Source organism: Colias croceus, chromosome 4 (genome assembly GCF_905220415.1).
Source record: "Colias croceus chromosome 4, ilColCroc2.1".
NCBI lineage: Eukaryota > Metazoa > Arthropoda > Insecta > Lepidoptera > Pieridae > Colias > Colias croceus.
Window position 1 is genome coordinate 4,308,382 of NC_059540.1, and position 21,218 is coordinate 4,329,599.

Here is a 21,218-nt window from a genome sequence, read left to right on the forward strand (position 1 = left end):
TAATTCAATGCGAATTTTTATGAAAACCTCTATCTATTGATAATATTACGTTTTAAACTTTTAGACCTTAAAAAATACAAAAACATTTAAGTTATACAATCTTTTCTTCTTCTTTGATATGAAAAAGCATTGAATAGGAACAAATGGAATACCAAAAATAATAGAGCCCTTTTTGAAACATAGCTCTACAAAATTAAACCTACATTAAATCGTTAACCATTATCAACCAGTTACACTTATTTATGAAACATATAGTTAGCCGGCATGAATACTTTATAGCAAGGCTTTAATCGCAATCATCATTAATCAGAGCATTTACTAGGAATACATGAACGGACAGCAATGCTACGTTCCGGTGCTACGAGATCGTATGCAAAATTATAGAGCGCATCTAATCTTGCCGTTACGTCCTTAAACTTGTCAAGTGTATCAGCGAGCACGCTAGAGTGGACAAGTGCAGCCCAGTCCCCGTGACCTACATCCAACGACCCTCGTTCGGGAAGCTGCTAATTTCCACCATCGACGTCACCGAGGGGGGCGCCTCTACGGCTAGCGAGCTCTCGGCAGTCTACAGCCCCACACCGAACTGAGCACACGTCTCCCCGGCGCCGCGCACTCGCGATCCACACCGAACTGAACCACGGAGCCGCCTGAAAATTTTTCCAAGTGTCATAGTTTTCTAAGTGAGACACTAGTGATTTATTTTTTTAATTCCGAACTGTGATAAGTCAGGCGAGCTGCGCGGGCGGGGCGCGTTCTGCTGACACACTGCCTCAGTCAGCCGACGGACGCCGAGTGGCACACACCATCGATTTTCTCCATACAACTGTACGAGGTACGTAATCACGTGGTCGTATTTTCATCGCGGCTATTTCCACGCGGCGCTTATTTTCGAACGATCTGCTTAGCGTTCAAGGCCGCAGCTGTTTGCTTTAACATTTACGTTAATGTTTTGATCTTGCATCTTAAACAGTCGTCGTGCTGATCGGCGACAGGGGAAACGAATCGTTTTCATGGTTTCATGATCTTTACGTGCGTTCGGAATAAGTAATGCGATAACGACATGTTCAAGGTTAGATTTATATCGTTGCTCAATGTTACTCTCGTGTGTTTTGATTTATTGTAATCATGTTACAAGTGTGTGCATTACAATAATAATAAGGCACAGCGTCTCTATCTGAAATGCGTATAGTCTTATTTCTTTAAAAATTATATAAAGTGCTATAACTGCAATAAATCATTATGTAGTAACGAAACCGAAAATTGTTTTAACCATAGGTACTTGATTTTAAGATAACAACGGTTAGTGACTGAAACAGCTTCTCCAATCTGTCCGTAAAATATTGATTGTTAGATAGTGACGTAGAGGTTATAAATATTACGTTAGCAATACGCATCTGGCATCTCTTCAGATGAAATTCATTGAGACTATTATATAATTAATTTATACATATTTACAAACACAAATGTATTTCCTGCATTCTACAAATGTTTACTATTTCAAACTATTTCGCGAGTTATTAAAAATATAATATAGAGCTATTTTTAAGATTGTGCCTGCTACGTAAATAATAGGCTGGTAGAGATTGTTCTTACTGCATTATATTTTATATAAATATAAAATTATATTCTAGTACCGTTTGATAATGTAAAAAATATATAAGGTACACTTTGAATTGGTAGTTCTGTATCTTTTTAACCGACTTCAAAAAAGGAGGTTAATTCAGCCTGTAAATTTTTTTTAGTTATTCGAATTGTTAACATTCAAACTTACAATTTGAATTGGTAGTTCTGTATCTTTTTAACCGACTTCAAAAAAGGAGGTTCTCAATTCAGCCTATATATTTTTTTAAGTTATTCGAATTGTTAACATTCAAACTTAGCGAAGATCAATGTGTGCACTTAACAAACTAAGCATTTCTAAGGCTTTTCTCATCAAGATCTAGCAAGTGATTGTATTTTTCCATAGATATTATGATTTTTCCTGAATATAAAGAATGAAGAAGTAAAGTAACGGTAGATTTTGAATTCAACATAATATAGTGTATCTTATAGTAGTTAGCCTAAGTTAGTAGTATATTTCTAAAAAAAAATATTAATTTAGAATGTTGTGCTTACTGAGACGAAATATTGAGATTTTTTATGTTAGAGTTACTCGTTTGAAACCCTATAGTGTGTATAATAATAAATTCATATATCATTCTACGACTCATTTGTGTAATTCCAAGTTGCTAAATAAATAAAGATTGAAATACAAAAATTCATATATTTGTCTAAGTGCGGGATAGCTTTAAAATAATAGAAACATCGGGAAAAAATATATTTATAAAATCGCTTTTAAAATCCAGATTAAGTTAATAAATAAACACAAACATAAAAAGTACCAAATCCCACATGTGTAGTCCAATCCTACAGTCGTATTACATTCATAAACGAAATAATACCAAATCGGAAGCATTGATTCGTTATGTGACACTAAAATCAATGAGCGCGACTTACAAGGTGTCAGTGTAACACGTATTAATGTCAAGGCATAACCTATGTACCGACCTATTGTCTGATAAGTGGAACTGTGGAACAGACTATAATTTATTATTATTTTTTAAACTGAGAACGAATTATGGAAAAATAGATTGAAAGATATATTTGGAACTGAATTTTAAGCATACAGAATAGTACAGTAAAGATTAAAATTACCAAATAGACCTTCATACTGCATACCACCTATATATTATGTTTACAGATTCTTCTATATAATATGTCTATAGTCTATAGTTATATATTCTATACCCATGTAGGATGAATGGGCATTCAAATAGAAAGGGTAAAATAGAAGTCAATGTAGACCCGAATTTCTTTACCTATCTAATGTAAAGGTACATTGCTTTAGTCCCTCTTCACTCACTATCTCCTTTCATATTCTAAAAGTAGGTATTAAGAAAAGACCTGTCCTTCCAGACGCGCATAGAAAACGATAATACAAATTTTATTACCCTACCCATTACATTCAAAACCCATTCTTTCAAATACAATATGACTTATCAAAATTTCTATGTCACTAATAATATTTAATTAATTAGTTAGCTATACTTTTCAAAATAATAATAACCACCAAAATTGTATTTACGTCAATCAAATTTTATTTCACTCTCCCTTATTAAAACCGTTTACTCTATCACGATAATTTGACCAATACATTTGTAAGCTATTAAAAACATTTTAAGAACAAGAACGTGCTTTATAATGTTAATCAGAAACATATTTGGTGTAACCCAATTTATTAACAGTCACGCGACGCTTTGGACCTGTCGAGGACTTTTCCTTTCATATATTTATAGTTTTCCTTTTGTCCGAGGTAACTGTCAACTGTCCAATGTCCATTGTATTTTTACAAAGAAAACGTGTTTTTGAACGCACAGTAAAATAGAGTTTTTTTTTCTTTGGGAAATTTGGTTTAATTAAAGTTTGAAATGTTATGAAACGTGGTTAGGCAAATCACAACCTACATTTAATAGTATCTAAGTATACTGGTTCCTAAACTTTTTTTATATAACAAAAAGATATATTATTTTTCATCATCGTTTTTCATCATTCGTCACTAAAATTTATTTTGTTAACTTGCCAAATATAATGTAATATGGAATTTATAAGGGAAGGCACTGCCTTCTGAGATACAGGTAATTAATTACCTAGTTCAGAAGGCAGAGCAATATTGTAATGTTATATTTGAAGTTGCTAATAAATTTTATTTTATTATTTTATTTATTATAAAAAGACAAAACAATAAAATTAAAATAAACCTAAATAAGGCTTACTGTAAATACTTTTTAATCACAGTAGTAACCAAAATATCGACAGAGTACGAGTACATAGGGATCTGAGATATGACGATAAACACGCGATACAAGAATTTACTGAATGAACTTACATTATTATGGGTATTTATTAAAATTTAATTATATCACGTCAAATTGTACACTATAGTTTAGTATTTCAGGTTAATGCTAACGTTACTTTAAAAATACTTAGTGAACTTGTAACAGAAAGTACGATATCGGTACGTGTACAAAACTATTCGTAAAATTATAAAATTAACATGAAAACGTGCGAAAAACAAATCTTTAGGGTCACATAATATGTACAATTTTAATCAAAAACGGTAAATCGTAATAATTGGGATAGAGAAACATGTCTACATTATATATTACTTATAATATTTTTGTTTTTTATCAAAGCCCTATATTACTTTCGATGATAAACAAAATATCCTCCACATAAAAAACAATAAACAATGAGCTCCATAAGAAATCATTTATTACATTTACGATTCGCAAGGCCGGCTTTTCTATCACGCGTGGTTTTTGGCATAGATTTTACAGAATATCGGTAAAGTTACCAAGGTCGGAATACTTTGCCAAGCCGCGGATCAATGGTTGCATAGTATAACTTTATAGTTTAGAAACGATTAAATAATGCCATAGATATGTAACATTTTATTTTTAAGGCATTTAAGGAATCTACCTTATTATGAAGTATAGTTGCTAGTTGTGTTTATAATTGAATAATAATTAGTGACAAAGAAGCATTGCTACGAGTACGGTGTCTAAATTGTATGAACGCATTTTGACATAGGTATTTGTTCAATACATACATACTTACAAATACATGAACATTTTCTCGTTATGAGTTCAATCTCACTTGTCCATATACAGAACTCTACCAAAACTTCTACCAACGCAAAACAAAGTTCATTATTCACTCATAATATTTTAAATAGCTAAAGAAGCAAAATACGTTTTTAATTACACTTGGAGCATTTCAGCCTTAAATCTTAACAAACATTTGCCTGGCCTACTAGCCCATTTATAGCGTCTCGTTAGAGTTATTATTAGACGAAGGCTTCCAATGTAATGATGTAAAATGCATTTATTATTTTCACGATAACTCGAACAAATGTTGTTTTTGTTAAGATTTTCCTTATCAATTGTGAGATCGTGCGGCGTAAATTTTTTTAACCGAATCATTTAAACGTTAATGTGTGATAATATAAAAATAAATTACGACACGTGTTTTCTATTATGAATGTCCTTCATGTAGTTTATTTATAGTATAATCGCGAAGTGCAAATCGCGAAAGAGTTAGAGCCAATTGTTAATATCTGCGTGTTCAAATATTATTGCATTGTGATTTGTGACATATTGAAATAAAAATATATGTATGAAAAAACCTTTAACTTGAATACATTGTTGTAAGTAATACTGTAGTAGGTCATCTAGGTAATTTTCAAAGAAAGCAAAATCTAAATAAAATTATTAATTCAACAACATTAGTCAAAAAAACAATAAAAAATTGAAAAACACCTGCTGGCTCCTCTAAAAGTAGGTTATCTCTCATCTATATATATAAAAGAAAGTCGTGTTAGTTACTCCACTTATAACTCAAGAACGGCTGAACCGATTTAGCTGAAAATTGGCAGGGAGGTAGTTTAGAGCCAGGAGAAGGATATAGGATACTAAATACGTACCACGGGCGAAGCCGGGGCGGACCACTAGTTTATTATATTGAAATGTCAATCGCCATTATATAAATTCCTTGTACACTTCACTACTATACGATAATTATTATTCTCAGTTCAATTTAAGTAAATCAATCAGGTATCTAAATGTAATAAACATTCAGATAATTACAAACCCCATTGATCAATCACTTATTAAGGGAATCTACTTCTACGTAAAACATAGCAAACGCCCTCAATACTACCTTACCTGCCTTAACAATAAAACTAATAAACCCAACCCCAGTCTTGAAATGTTTAGAAAATTGTTCGTAAGATAACGTATAACAAGGTTCCAACAACCGACTAGGGCGGACAATGTAGATGCTATTCTAGCAAGTTGAGGGTATCCCTGAGGAAATGCTGGATTTTCTCTTTGACTTATTACCGAGATTCAATTGTTGTCGCATTATAGAATTTATTCTTACCTAACAAGAACCACGCACTTGAAGTTAAGTTATACAATTGTTATTATCATTCGATTATTGCAATCCTGATGTTCCGATGTTTTATTTATTGATATATTTTTCCCATTACGTTTTCACAAAACTAATTAAAAATATTTCCAAGAGAAACGAAAAATATAAAATATTTTAGTCAATTTGCCCTAAATTTGTAAATACTTCCTGTTTTTTACAACTACACCATAAACTCTTAATGTAGCTTCTATAAAACATGCTTAAGCTTAAATTATAATAAACTCTTGATAAACTGTCATTAAAACACATGACTTGTAAGCGGTGCTACGACAATCTTTATATTTCTTTTAAAAGCTCTATATTTTAGGTGGAAAATTTTATCATATCTATACATATAATAAATCTGTAGAAGGGTCAATTCTGTACATTGAAAATATTGAAAAAATAAGTGTTACTGGATCGATACCAAACCCAAATATGTGATTTAAAAAAATTTTGTCTGTCTGTCTGTCTGTCTGTCTGTATGTCTGTCTGTCTGTATGTGAAGACATCACGTGAAAACTACCGGTTCGATTTCGATGAAACTTGGTATAATTATACCTTATTATCCTGGGCGTAAAATAGGATACTTTTTATCCTGGAAAAATACGTAGAAAAAAAATTAATCTCAATTTTTCAGTTATCCATAGACGTTGTTCTGTAGTAGGTACCGCGAACACACGTTGCGTATTATTATAGACCTAGCCGTATTTGGGTCCAATAGATATTTATAAGATGTCATTGTCCGAGTTACTCAAAATGGAGAAATAAACCATCCACGCAAAGACCGACATCCGCGCGGACGGAGTCGCGGGCGGAAGCTAGTATAATATTATATTTTGACGACGCGGTTGGCGCAGTGGTAAAGTAACTGCCTACTGAGCCGACGGTCCCGGGTTCGATCCCCGGTCAGGGTAAATATTTGTGTGATGAACTCAATTATTTGTTCTTGGGTCTGGGTGTTATTATCTATATATGTATTTATTAAATATTATATTTATCGTCGCCTAGTACCCACAACACAAGCCTTAATTGAGCTTACTGTGGGACTAGGTCGATTTGTGTAATAATGTCCTATAATATTTATTTATTTATTAAAAAAAAATAAAATAAAATCTTTTTGTGTACAGTATAGTAATTACTCAGTATGGAAATCGATTATTTTAAATGTGAATAATTACCAACTAATATTGTAACATCTGTACGTAACAAATAACAATGCTATACAAAAGAATAGGTACATAAAATCGCACTAAGATTGTATATATTTAAACCATACATGAATATAACCAGAAATATTTGGTATTATTAGGAGCACTGTGACGTCAAAATGGCCGTATCATATGACTGGTGTGATGAATTGTGTTTAGATAAACTCAAATCCCAAGCTTATCTCTTTAAGAAATCAATACTACTTTTGGAATGAATCTGTTCACAGAATTATCGGAATCAGTCCTGTACTGATTCCCTACTATTTAAAAATAAATCAATGTTGTATATTCTTCATTAGTTGAATTTTGTTTTAAAGTATTTGTAGTAAGCACTGAATATGATATTCGTAGCACCTTAATTTGGAGGGCTTTGTTTTCTCGTGTGTCTTTACGATTCTTCTGTTAGATTGGATTTTATAGATTAAGATTTCAGAGACCACATGCTTTGTAAAGAAAACGTTGGCTTTTTTTTCGAAAAAGAGCATAATTTTGCCTCAATTTAAGACACATTATCGTAGTAAAATACCAGTAACTAATTTCTTATCATTTTCCTATGCATTTTTTTCATAAAATTATGCATTATGTAAATATTCTCATATCTATTTATGTAGCAATACGTTTGAGATACCGTTCGCCCTTGTTCCATATTAATTATTACAGATGTTCCTTCATTATCATTAATAAACATCGCTGTATGTTTTGCCAATTTCGAGGTGTGTTTTACGTAAATAAAAAATAATATAACAAAATTAACGCAACATGGCTGATAATTTTTTTTTTTTATTATTTATATTTTTGTTGTTGTGGGATATTTAACAAAATGGCGTTTTGTCCCTGTTTGCATAAAAGTTTTTTCTTTGTCTTCATGTAAAACTTATACCTAAGTTTACGTGTAAGAGTAACTGATATTTTATTTATTTATAAATTTAGGTATAGCTTAAAATAAACTGCTAGTAATACCTAACGCTAAAAGACCAGCCCCCCTAGACAAGTGGCTTTCTATTAGCGTAACGTTTGATAGAATAGATTATGAATGTATGAGATTGACGTAAGCTGTCGATACATTTATCTACAGCTTATGTCAAATGTCAATATCATACATTCATAATCTATTCTATCAAACGTTACGCTAAACGAAAGCCACTTGGCTAGGGGGGCAGACATTGTACTCAAAGTGTATACGTAGATAGGTACTTTATATAAGAAATCTTGAAGCCATATCAATATAGAACATTCACGCATGAAGACATTTACACGAGGCGGTATAATAAGTTTTAAATCTTTGAATTTTTTTTTCATAATATATAATATAAAATTCAGCCAAAAGCCACATTGCGCGATAAAAATAGTAATAGTCGGGTAGATTGGACTTAAATGCGCACAGTTCGTTTCTATAATATAATATCTTTAATCTAATATATATTTATCTAGCTAGAATGTGACCTCTCGAAGATTACATTCTAGCCAGGCCTTTTGTAAAAAATATAACCTATTTAGGGCTGATATCAATCGCTTAGGACGTTATCCATAAGTAACAAAATACATACGTATATTTAGATGTATTTCTTTTCAACTATCGGTCTAAGAGTCTAAGGGACACCCTTTATATTTATGACTAGCCGCTTGTACCGGCTCCGCCCGGATTGATCCGAGATAAAAACATCATAAAGTCTATGATCATGAGTCATAAAGAAAGTTTTAAATAGGTCCAGTAGATTCGGAGCTATTCAATTCAAACAAATCTTTTCTCTTTATAATATTAGTGTAGATGTCTCCTATCTTATATATGCTGGCCTACAGAATGATTCAACAAAAAAATCATTTGATTATCACAGCACTGATCATTTAGCAGCCAGTTGCAGTTAGTTATATCTAGTTGTTATAAGGATATTGAATGATGAGGTCAAAACTCGGCCTCGGAACGCATCCGTCATAACTCATAACCAATCATATGTAATGTCATCACTGAATTACATTGAACGAGGTTTATACTAGCGGTCCGCCCCGGCGTCACCCGTGGTACATGTTTACGTTTCTCCGTAAGAACTATCCTCATCAAAGAATAACGAAATCGGTTCAGCCGTTCGAGTTTTCAGCTTAGAAACACTTTTGGCTTTACATTTTTACTATATAGAGAAGATTTAATGAAACTTAATAAAAAATATGTGTGCGTATCTATACCTAGTAGAAGTATCACATTAGATACATTCGAACTTCGTATGATGTTTAGGAAATTATTTTATTATAAATAGAAATAACCATAAGAAACTTAAATAAACAGAAGTGAAAACTTGATTATTAAAAAAAAAAAAAACATCCGTCTTACGCTTTTTCGATCAGGCCACGTGTCCTGACGCGAGTTTAAGATTTTATACCCAACGCCGCTAAAGAAGTTTTCACTTCAAAAAAAAACATATAATTTAGTAAGTGTAACTTGTATAATTGTATTATAAAATACGAGCCATACTTTTACTCGACTCTATCAGTTTTCAAAGGCTCTATATAGATATTAGAAATTATTTTAAAAATTATAACTTAAACAACATTAAAGACTGTAATCCAAAATCACTTCTCAGAATCGGTACACGAATTTATGCTTTCGCATTTCGCCGAAACCACGTCGATAAATCAAAATCAAGTTTCAGACTTCATGCATTTAAACATCACGTAACATCAAACGAATTATCTCACACACTGAAACTAGAATGTTCTAGAATCTTCGAGTTTATGTAAACTATTATCGAGATGAATAGATGATCGTTTAGTTAATGAGTCTCACCTTTGTTAGTTAACTAACGCCTAGAGGACAGCTTTGTTATATTTTCATAAACGTGCCTTGAGCCGAGTTTCGCGTGAATATAATATTCTAGATAGGCTCTCATTTTCTACAGCAATATTAATGTCTTTTAATGAGATAAATAATGCTGTCTAGTTTAGTTTTAATACGGAATACTATTATTACGTTAGCGCGTATGTAAACCTTTTTATTTGGGACAACAACAGGACAACAGAGACTTTATAGCGTTATAAATAATTATTATTTATTTGCTTATAACAATCATTTTATACATATAAGAATCCACTACCACAGGTAACCACAATACGGCATTTTGCCAACTTGTCTGTATTGGCCTTAATGATGTGGATAAGCAATATTAAAAACATATAATAGTATTAAAATGTTAATAAAATGCACTTAACCTTATTTCCATTCCACACGCGACGGTTTATACAGTGACGTACGAACTATGTACATAAACGTTTACGCAATACCATAAGGATTAGCATTTATAAATACAGACGCATCATTTATAGCATATGTGATTATAATGCTGCAAATGACGTATAAAGATGTGGAATAGAATTACGTAAAACCGGTTACTCACCTACCTGCAGCAGGGGCAACACGGGACCTTAATTGGCTCCTTATGTGTATAGGCAAGCAGGGGCAATTTAGAGAACATCTGAAATTGCTCCGACCGCCGACCAACCGATATTAATCCAATATTGCCCCTGCGGTAGGTGCGTGAGTAGCTGGATTAAAATGAATATACCTACATATTTATAATTAAAGGCGCAGGCTTAAAACAATTTTTCACGAACACAACGTTAACCTAACCTAACATGACATGTCACCGTTAAATCTCGCTTAAACCGTTCAAATTATTGCGAATATTCGCGAATTTCAATTATGAGCTTTTCATAATTTAAATTTAAATGTTATGTAGCTAAATCAAATGTTTCGTGTTTGTTATTTAAACACGCAGCGCAAACAAACCGTGTCACGCATCACGTGCCTCAACGCCCAAATAGATACGATATTTTCGTGACGCGATTTATTTTAAAGCTTTAGAACTAACGTTTTTAGATTTCTCGTAAATCAAATTATGACTGAGGCTTCTCTCGCGTGATGTTCGGGCAAAGGTAGCTTTTGTGCTCATCTAAAAGATCGGATCGATCAGCTGATCCACCTTTACTTTTATGTTAAACTGGTTTTAACATCACAATCTTTATATTTGTGTATACTGTATAGCATATAAAATATATCCAAACATTTGTATTCAAAAGAACTGCAAAAAATGCTTCTCATAAACGAAGTCATAACAGCTCGTATTGTTGTAATTCAAACAATAGACACATAAAACGTCTATCCACTGTTGTCCCACTGCCAGCGATGAAGCGACCGTGACATTGACGACCATCACGCAACGCCAACCTTGCCTTGTGACTTGTGACCACGGAGTTTTCAGACAAAACTTCTATGACTATCCACTTAACTGATTAGCATAGTTCGCACAAGTTATGTGAGCGCGTGTAACATTTCATAATGTTACCCCAGAACGCTCTAATGATAACCGACCTCAGGGTGACCTCTTGAAGAGGTCGTATGTTACAGTGCACACTGATTCGATAGGATTTGAGCTATCTGATAGCACCCGCATTTGCATTATAACCTTGTGATGTCACAGGCCGCAATCGACGTCGCGTGACATCACTATCGTGTGCCATTCATTTGGAACCATCAAACGATTTTTTTACATTTTCGCTGTACATCGCCAGCTGACCTCGCGAATGTCACGGACGTTGCGTTGGTGAACGCGAAACGTTTTTTAATTATCTCATTTACACGTCACGCGTTGCGAAATTGAGCTCATGAGAATAAGTAATCTCATTGAGTCAGGACGTTTATTTAGTTGTTGTACAGTCAGAAGCATAAATATATTACCATTTGCAGATTAGCAAAAATATCTGTCATAAGAACGGGTTCAATAATATCTGTCTGCCCGTATACAGCAAAAATATCTGACATTAGTAGACAACATAATAAAGTGGCATCAAAATTATGTGACGAAAATGTTACAGCAAATAATTGTGATAACCTCTCGAAGCATAAATATGTGACGTCACCTAGGAGGCAATAATATCTGACACAATTTTATATTTCTGTATTGTAAAATATAATTGATTCCTCACAAAAAGCATAAATATGTGACACTAGCTTTCCGCCCGCGGCTTCGCCTGCGTTTTCACAGAAATACCGCATAGTATCCGTTCCCGTGGGATTTTTGGGATAAAACCTATCCTATTTGTTAACCCAAGTTACTCTTTATATGTCTGCTAAATTTCATTGTAATCGGTTCAGTAGTATTTGCGTGAAAGAGTAACAGACACACACATACACATCCTCACAAACTTTCGCATTTATAATAATAGATTAGTAGGATAGGAAGTAGGATTATAGTAGGACTAGTAGGATAAAATTGGATAGGATTTTAAAAAGGCGAAACGTTTTTTATTGAATTAGTGTTTTGTATTTTGCTGGGGTAAGAATATAACAAAAGACACATTATATTTTGTAAATATTTTTTATTTAAATGAAATTACGACAATTTATTTAAATGAAATATGTTAACTTGCCATAATTTTCGATACTCAATAAAATAATAGCAATATTATAGGTAAAAGAAAATGAATAACGGAGCAATCGTGTCAAAGGTGTCAAACGCCGCTAACGTCAAATATTATAACAAAACAATTTCTAAATAATACATGAAGGTTACACTGAACCTTCAAATAAAATAGATCTACCCAAGTGGGTATTCATATAAGTATATGAATACTTAAATTTTGTCATGATATGATATCCTTCTAATATTATAAATGCGAAAGTTCGTATCATGTAAGGATGTTTGTTACTCTTTCACACAAATAAAAGGCAAAACAATGGAATTTGGCACACACATAGAAGGTAACTTGGATTAACGCTTATGAGAGCTTTTATCCTAGAAATCCCACAGGAACGGAAACTATGCGGGTTTTTCTTTGAAAACGCGGGCGAAGCCGCGGGTGTTAAGCTGGTAGGATATAATATCTAGACATACAATATGTAGTATACAACGACGGCACATATTAATTAATATGGTAATAATGTTTTAAAACAACGTAGTTAAAATAAAATTTATATTTTGTATAAATTCAATATTAAATTAAAATAAAATTGTGTCAGATATTATTGCTTCCTAGTTGATTTCACATATTTATGCTTTTTGTGTGAAATCAACGCAAAATACAGAAATATAAAATTGTGTCAGATATTATTGCCACCTAGTTGGTGTCACATATTTATGCTTTGTGTGAGGAATCGATGCAAAATACAGAAATATGAAATTGTGTCAGATATTATTGCCACCTAGTTTGTGTCACATGTTTATGCTTTGTGTGAGGAATCGATGCAAAATACAGAAATATGAAATTGTGTCAGATATTATTGCTTCCTAGTTGATGTCACATATTTATGCTTTTCGTGAGGAATCGATGCAAAATACAGAAATATGAAATTGTGTCAGATATTATTGCTTCCTAGTTGATGTCACATATTTATGCTTTTCGTGAGGAATCGATGCAAAATACAGAAATATGAAATTGTGTCAGATATTATTGCTTCCTAGTTGATGTCACATATTTATGCTTTTCGTGAGGAATCGATGCAAAATACAGAAATATGAAATTGTGTCAGATATTATTGCCACCTAGTTGGTGTCACATAGGTATTTATTATTTATGCTTTGTGTGAGGAATCGATGCAAAATACAGAAATATGAAATTGTGTCAGATATTATTGCTTCCTAGTTGATGTAACATATTTAAATGCTTTTTGTGAGGAATCGATGCAAAATACAGAAATATGAAATTGTGTCAGATATTATTGCCATCTAGTTGATGTCACATATTTATGCCGTGAGAGGTTGTCACAATTATTTGCTGTACATTTTCGTCACATTATTTTGATGCCACTTTATTATGTTGCCTACTAATGTCAGATATTTTTGCTGTATACGGGCAGACAGATATTATTGAATTTATTCTAGTGACAGATATTTTTGCACATCGCCCCCTAGGCATATATTATTGCTCGTGACTGTAGTACGTGATGGTAATATTATATTTATTATTTTAAATATTCAGTAACTGTTATGCCTGACTTAAGCGACATAGGCGATTCTATAAATAGCATATTTTGAGAATAATAGAATTTCGTTCATTTCTATAAGATATTTTTGGCTTTGATGTTATACCTATTCGTCTAATTCTCAATGTACATTCCCAGATAATCTTTAGAAATAATACAATAACATTGTAGGCATTCTTTATCCGAATTAGGAGCTTTCCATTCATCGTTTTGTACAATAGGTACGCTAGTTTAGTTATCCACAAAGTAAACTAAATATCCAAAAATATACAAAATTTACTTTTAATTGATACGTGAAATCAATACTAAACCAACGTACCTAGTAACAGTCCTAAATAAAGCGTAGACCATACCAATCAACTCTACAGGTAAAACTAAATAATTCAGACGACACTTTCAAGGACTTGAAACTATAATTATAATGGATGCATGTCATTGATTGATACTCACAATTTACTGACCTTGTTTGTAATCGTGATGATGAACGGTCTTTGTCGGAACCAAAACTGACGCGACATGATGTTCATTTGTTTTACATACGCATTTGTATTGTGACGATTAATTAGTTTTGAGTATTATGTTGGTATGAAATAAATAGGGATTGAGTATTATCGTTCCCTCAATGACATTTGTGGTGGATGCTATTTGTTAAAGATCTGTTGTTAGATATATTAGTTTTTTTTTTTATCGAGATATACCTACTTTTATTATTAGAATGTACAAATGGATGTTACCTATTTACCTATTACGCTATAAAATTGGATAAGTATATATTTTAAATCAGATGAAAAAAAAATGAAAAAATGAAAAATTATTTATTTTCAGCAAAAACATTAGGTAACAAAACCAATTTAACAATACATATAGGAAGTTGCTGTTGCTTATTATACAATTATAGTTGTTAACTATAACTATAGATAAATCTATATTTTGAGTAATCCAAGATCCAAAAAGAGTTTTAATTTATTTTCACCTTCAACTTTAATTTTACAATAAATCCTAATCAGCTTAAGTTATTTACCTAAAAAACCAGAGGTATCTCACACCTCTTTTGATTGAGGTAGTTACCTACTTTAATAGATAAACTTGTAATTTCTTCCTAAGTATTTACCTACATCATACTTGAAGCTTAATAAGGAAGATCGTAATACTCATTTTTTAAACGGAAGATTCTTTACAAATTGAAATAAATAGATTCAAACTCAAACTCAAACTCAAACATTTATTCATTCAATTAGACTACTATTTAGTAGCACTTTCGAATCGTCATTACATAATTATTTTAACATTTACCACCTATTTCTAGAACAACCATAAACTGTATTCTATAGCATTATAAATATCAGTACAAACAAAAACGCGAAGAAATATTTTGTCGCCAAAATAACGTCTACACGTGAAGGCTATACAAAACCGATAAATTATTACAAGACATGACTCAAGTTACATCTATAGCTAACGTACGAATACGGTACGAAAATAAATTCAAAGAAGTTTCCAATAAAATTATTTACATTCTTATTTCTCTCTCGTGTAGGAATCCGAGATGTTACTGGAGTTCGGCTTGATTAGGTAATCTTTTGATCGTATTTGTTATGTAATAAAACTTACGTAAATCTATTTTTATATTAGCTTTAGCTTAACAAAAGGTATTCTAGGATGAAACTGAATAGCGTGGAGACTTTACAAAGTACATATTTATTTATTTATTTATTTTATTTATTTATTTATTACAAAGAACATGTTACATGCGTTTCAGTAAGATATATAGGTACATAACAATTGTTACACATAAACATAAGGCATATAGGTACATAACAATTATTAGGTACAAACAAACATACTTCCCTCCGTGCTAGTCGCTGACGCCACTGTGTTACAGCAGGGAAGTTTATTATTATTTTATTTTAATTTATTTATTTACTTATTTTTTGCAAAATGTACACTACGGTTTATATAATATTATAAATGTTCTCGTTATACAAGTTCTGATGCACATATAAAACAAATGAGTATAAATAACAGTAAGGTAACTTTAAGTAATAGGTTCTAGATGGTACTAGCCACAAACAGTTTTTCTGTCTCGTTGTAGTCGAGGCGAAGCAAAAATTTGTCCAAAGATTTACTGCAAATATTCATATATCTGCATATTCACTCATAAACTTTACTTAAAAAATAACTGTTAACTTTAAATCTGGTTTGGTTCTATGATAGGTATAGTCTACACCTATCTATACTATACTGTCTATGTCTATACTCTATAGAGTATAGACACTTAATTCACAGATCTTTCGAACTCCATCCTGCTCATATCTAATTCTCTCAACACGAGTCTTATTCCATCACTGACATAATCATTACACCGAGCTAACAATTAAATTAATATAAACACAATAAACTACAACAATTCACCAAAATGGAAATATTCCTCATCCATCAAACACGTATAAAACAGAAAGGAAATGGGAGTAAATATAACGAACGTCCTCCGATCCTACATCAATCAAGTTTTTCCCGCGATTCGGGGATCTATGCGATATAAATGGCCAACATTAATCATTATAGATGGACGTTGTTTGGCCCACTTTCTTTTGGGAACGCTTTATCGTCCCATATCTCACTCGCTTTTCGTCAATTGAGGACGGGAATTTTATACTCTGTGGCCCTGGATGGAAATGCGGTTATTTTTTATCTATTCTTATTGTAATGTGGCCAAAACATATTTTTTGCAATAAGGGGTGTGAAATAATATGAATAAGGCATTTATACTGTTTGCTACTAAAATTATACGAAAAATTGGATATATTAACTTTATTCCATTTTAACAAATAGTTTCTGCCAGAATTTTATCATTATCCTTTATCTAGATTAAACTAAAATGCATTTAAATTTAATTTTGTACTTAAGTAACAAGCACAACTTCATTTACGTAAGTTATGTATGAGGAAGGCTTTATTACGAAGTAATATACAATTAAGGGGTATGTCTGCTCTAATTATTAAGTAATTGAAACATTTAATTACGTATAATTGATGAAGCCATATGCCATGTAATACAGAGCCATACAATAGGTAGCTAGTTGTTCCACATTTATATAAAAATGTTTTTCAGACACTCTATTTTCATTATAAAATAAACATGAAAATTTGATTTCGATATTATTATTTACACCCGTTTTTGTGACTCGTGTATTGAATTCTAAAATTGATCAGTTATCCAAATCTATTTTCTCACAACGGGAGCTTAAAATAAGATTTCTAGTGAATAATGGAAGAAAATCTCTATCCATTATACCTTTTATGATATAAGAATATTTGAAAACTGTATTAGAAATACAATAAACTAAAACTTTGATCTCTATATATCACTTTTACTGCCTATTTTATATTCACGCAATACAGACCAAAATATTCACTTATCTTTATTGCTCTCCACGCAATCTCATTCCATTTACTCTGCGCCAGACCAACACACATACACTATATTATTGTACTATTATTTTATTCTCCAATATAGGTCAGGGAAATGTTTCAAAGTTACGCTATAACAATCAGAAACAATCATTCCTCACACATTCCGTTGCAACACGGGGTTAATTTACAGTAGCTTCGTTACGTCACATATTTAAAAATAGAGAACAGGAAACTAATCTTTATTAACGTTGCACAGAGTTTAATTCCCCACACCACCGCCACGACCGAGACCTAGCTTCCTAATGTGAAAAGTTTGACGTCAGCGCGCGTCCCGCATTTCCCGCCCTTGTCTGAGCTACGCTATTCTCTAACATATGTTACTTTGTGGAGAAATTCTACTATTCCCAAGCTTTATTGTGAATAAAATTCTCGCTTTGACTGCGTTACCTATGTACAAGACGATTTTAAATTGCTCTGGGAATATCCCGCTGTCAGTACTCGTGTGTGGAATTTCTAAATTCGCACAAAGAATATCCTCGCTGTGATAAGAACTTTTGTTTAATTTTCACTACACTAAAGGTTTATGAATACACACTAAAACTATGAAGATAAAACCTTATATTTTACATTATTCTATATTTATCAGACCATTTTGACGTAAGTAATTATTTTTCAAGTAGTAAGTATTTTTCAATTTCGAATTATTTACGTTTAAAGCAGAAAAAAGTAGAAATAGATAACAAGCGTTATTGCCTCGTTAAATTTAACAAATATTAAGCATGGAAACAATTTTAAATATGTTAACAAAGTTAAGTATTATTCACGATATGTAAATATGTATTTGTGTAACGCGTATTTAAGAGCTCTCCGCTAATTATCGGAATATCTACATAACGAGGCGGTCATGAAAAATGTACACATTCGTTACTGACCGATGGTTGCTATATGAATATTATTTTACTAGCTTTCCGCCCGCGGCATCGCCCGCGCGGTCAAAGAAAAACCCTCATAGTTCCCGTTCCCGTGGGATTTCCGGAATAAAACCTATCCTATGTCCCGAGGTAAAAAGTAGCCTATGTCCTTTCTCGGGTAACAAAATATCTCTATACCAAATTTCATGCAAATTGGTTCAGTAGTTAAGGCGTGATTGAGTAACAGACAGACAGACAGAGTTACTTTCGCATTTATAATATTATAGTATGGATTGTATGAAACATATTTTAAATACAGCAAAAATGTATGTGTACGCAATGCATAGTTATTTGATGTGTTAACAAAATTATGTAACTAAATAGGTACCCATTGGTAATTCAGAAGTTTTTAATTGTTTTATCTGTTATCTCATAACTACTAGCTCTATTTTCTATTTGGTAGCTCTACGTTGAAACTTTACATTTCTTTTTACTATTGATAAGAGTTTGGTGACGTAATTCTTTTAGAACCTATGTATAGCTACATACATACATGTTATTTCATAAACAATTATTTCGGAATATCGGATGAAATTTTTGCTTCGTCAAGAGAAATTTCTAGAATAAAATCTAACATTATGTATGATGATCGTAATTTTATTGCATCAACATCAACAGTCTATTATAAATCCCGATGATATTACCATAACATTATATAGATTTGAATTGTATTGAATATTTCATAAGCTCAATACCTTATCTATAATTCAATCTGTTTATGCCGTAGTCCCTTTATCATATTCCATATAATATAGACAAAGGACTCCTTTACGATCTATGTTTGTTCGAAACGCCAATATAAATAGACGTTAGTACGTAATCTAATTGACTTTTGTTGTGTTTTTGTTTTCTTTCATTTTGTTGTCCTGGCAATACTTATTTACTTCCATAATTGGCATATATACCTAGTATATTATAGTATACCGTAATACTTATTATAATTATATTTTTCTATTATACTTATAATCTGTTTTTAATACCATAGATTATATTAAAAGATAAAATTTATTCCAAATCACGAAAACATGAAATGCTTTAAAATTTTATGTAAACCCGAAAAAGAGCCAACAAGCGAAAAAAATACTGAAACTGCTGTTAATCAATCAACGTATATTTCAAGGTTACGTAGATTCTGAGTAATTTATCACGATTTCTGACATCTTCGACTAGCTATACACGCGTAGGTAACGTAAACAATCGAGGAACTTCCTAAATTTTAACGTAACAACGTGTTTTCGTGACACAAATATTGTTATACCTATTAGTCAATTTATTTTGGACCGATTGTATTTACTTGTTTTCTTCATTATTTTTATGTATTACTATTTGCGTATATTTATTTTGATATGTTTTCCTTGTGCGTTATTTATCTGACAATAATGTATATATATAAGCCACAGAGCATAAATGAGTATTATGGCATTTCGCCACCGGCTATGCTCGTGGGTTCTTTACATATATATTTTCACCCACTATATCGCACTTTTTATGTATATTTTGTGGCAGTAGATTCTATCTAATAATTTAAGAGCATTAATCAGAAATTTATTTTATTTTATACCTATTACCTAATGGTTATTCGGTCTTCTCTATCTTTAAACTTTAATTAACGCCTTGAAAAACTACCCAAAGACTTATTGTCTGAAATTTAAAGTTATTTATCGACTACGTTTTCTGCATTGATTACAATAATGTCCCTCTGACTAATTATACGGCGAAAGTCAATTAAATTTCAGTAATAACTTCGTTTAATCTACAAATTGGTTTGAGACTGCAAAGTTTGTACGTCTAACGCTAGAACTGATATTGAAAACTGCTCAAATTATTTCCAATTTACGGCTGTTTCGAAGTCGTTACTAGTAATCAATCGAAATTAATCAAATATGCTAATGCAAGGTAATGAATTAATGTATTCTTGATTATTAACTTTGCCAGAATAGTAATAGATTCAATTTCAGTAGGTAATAGACATCTACTAAGCTACGAAGCTTATTAGATAGTAGTATCTAAATAAATACAATAACAGCAATATGTGTAAGTACTGAGCAGTATATTTTTAGCATTGTTCATCTTGAATGTATTAGGTATACTAAAAATCACAAGCATTAGTTATGAAGTATTTAAAACAAATTAATATTTTAAAACTCAAAGAATAAACGAGCGTGAAATCCAAAAGCGTTTCACTGAAAAACACGTGAAAACACAAACTCAATTTACGCTCCGAATTAATAATTCGAGCTTCACCTTTCGAGTTAATGTTTAGCAAATGACTTTAAAAGTAGGACGCGTGGAGTGCGGCCATACAACCAATAATTACGAATATTCTCCCAAAAATGTTTCATTAAACGCTAACAAACTCGTTGAGATACGGGTCGCGGTTGCTGAGCAAAAATAGCATTTATGTTCTTAGTATAAAGTGCATTTTGTTGCAGTATTGTTGACTGTACGCTTGCAAACCGCTGATAACCCACATCGTTATCGAAACCATCCCAAAACACGTGTGAAAGTGTAGGTATGTACGTTAATTTGCATAGCATGATAAGAGAATTAGGGTTACCTACTCACTTCGCTATGTACCAAAATTTCCAGCATAATAACTATGAATATTCCTACATGACCAGATCTATGTAAATGTGCAGTT

The 21,218-nt window shown here is 31.9% G+C and overlaps 1 protein-coding gene across 1 annotated transcript in view; it reads left to right on the forward strand.

Moving 5' to 3' along the window:
• Nucleotides 1-555: 555 nt before the first annotated feature.
• Nucleotides 556-21,218, forward strand: part of LOC123691078 (protein Tob1) — a 33,024-nt gene continuing 12,361 nt past the window's right edge. The window contains exon 1 of the mRNA XM_045635308.1: nucleotides 556-835. The gene's annotated coding sequence lies outside the window, so the exon portion shown is untranslated. The remainder of the gene's footprint in view (nucleotides 836-21,218) is intronic.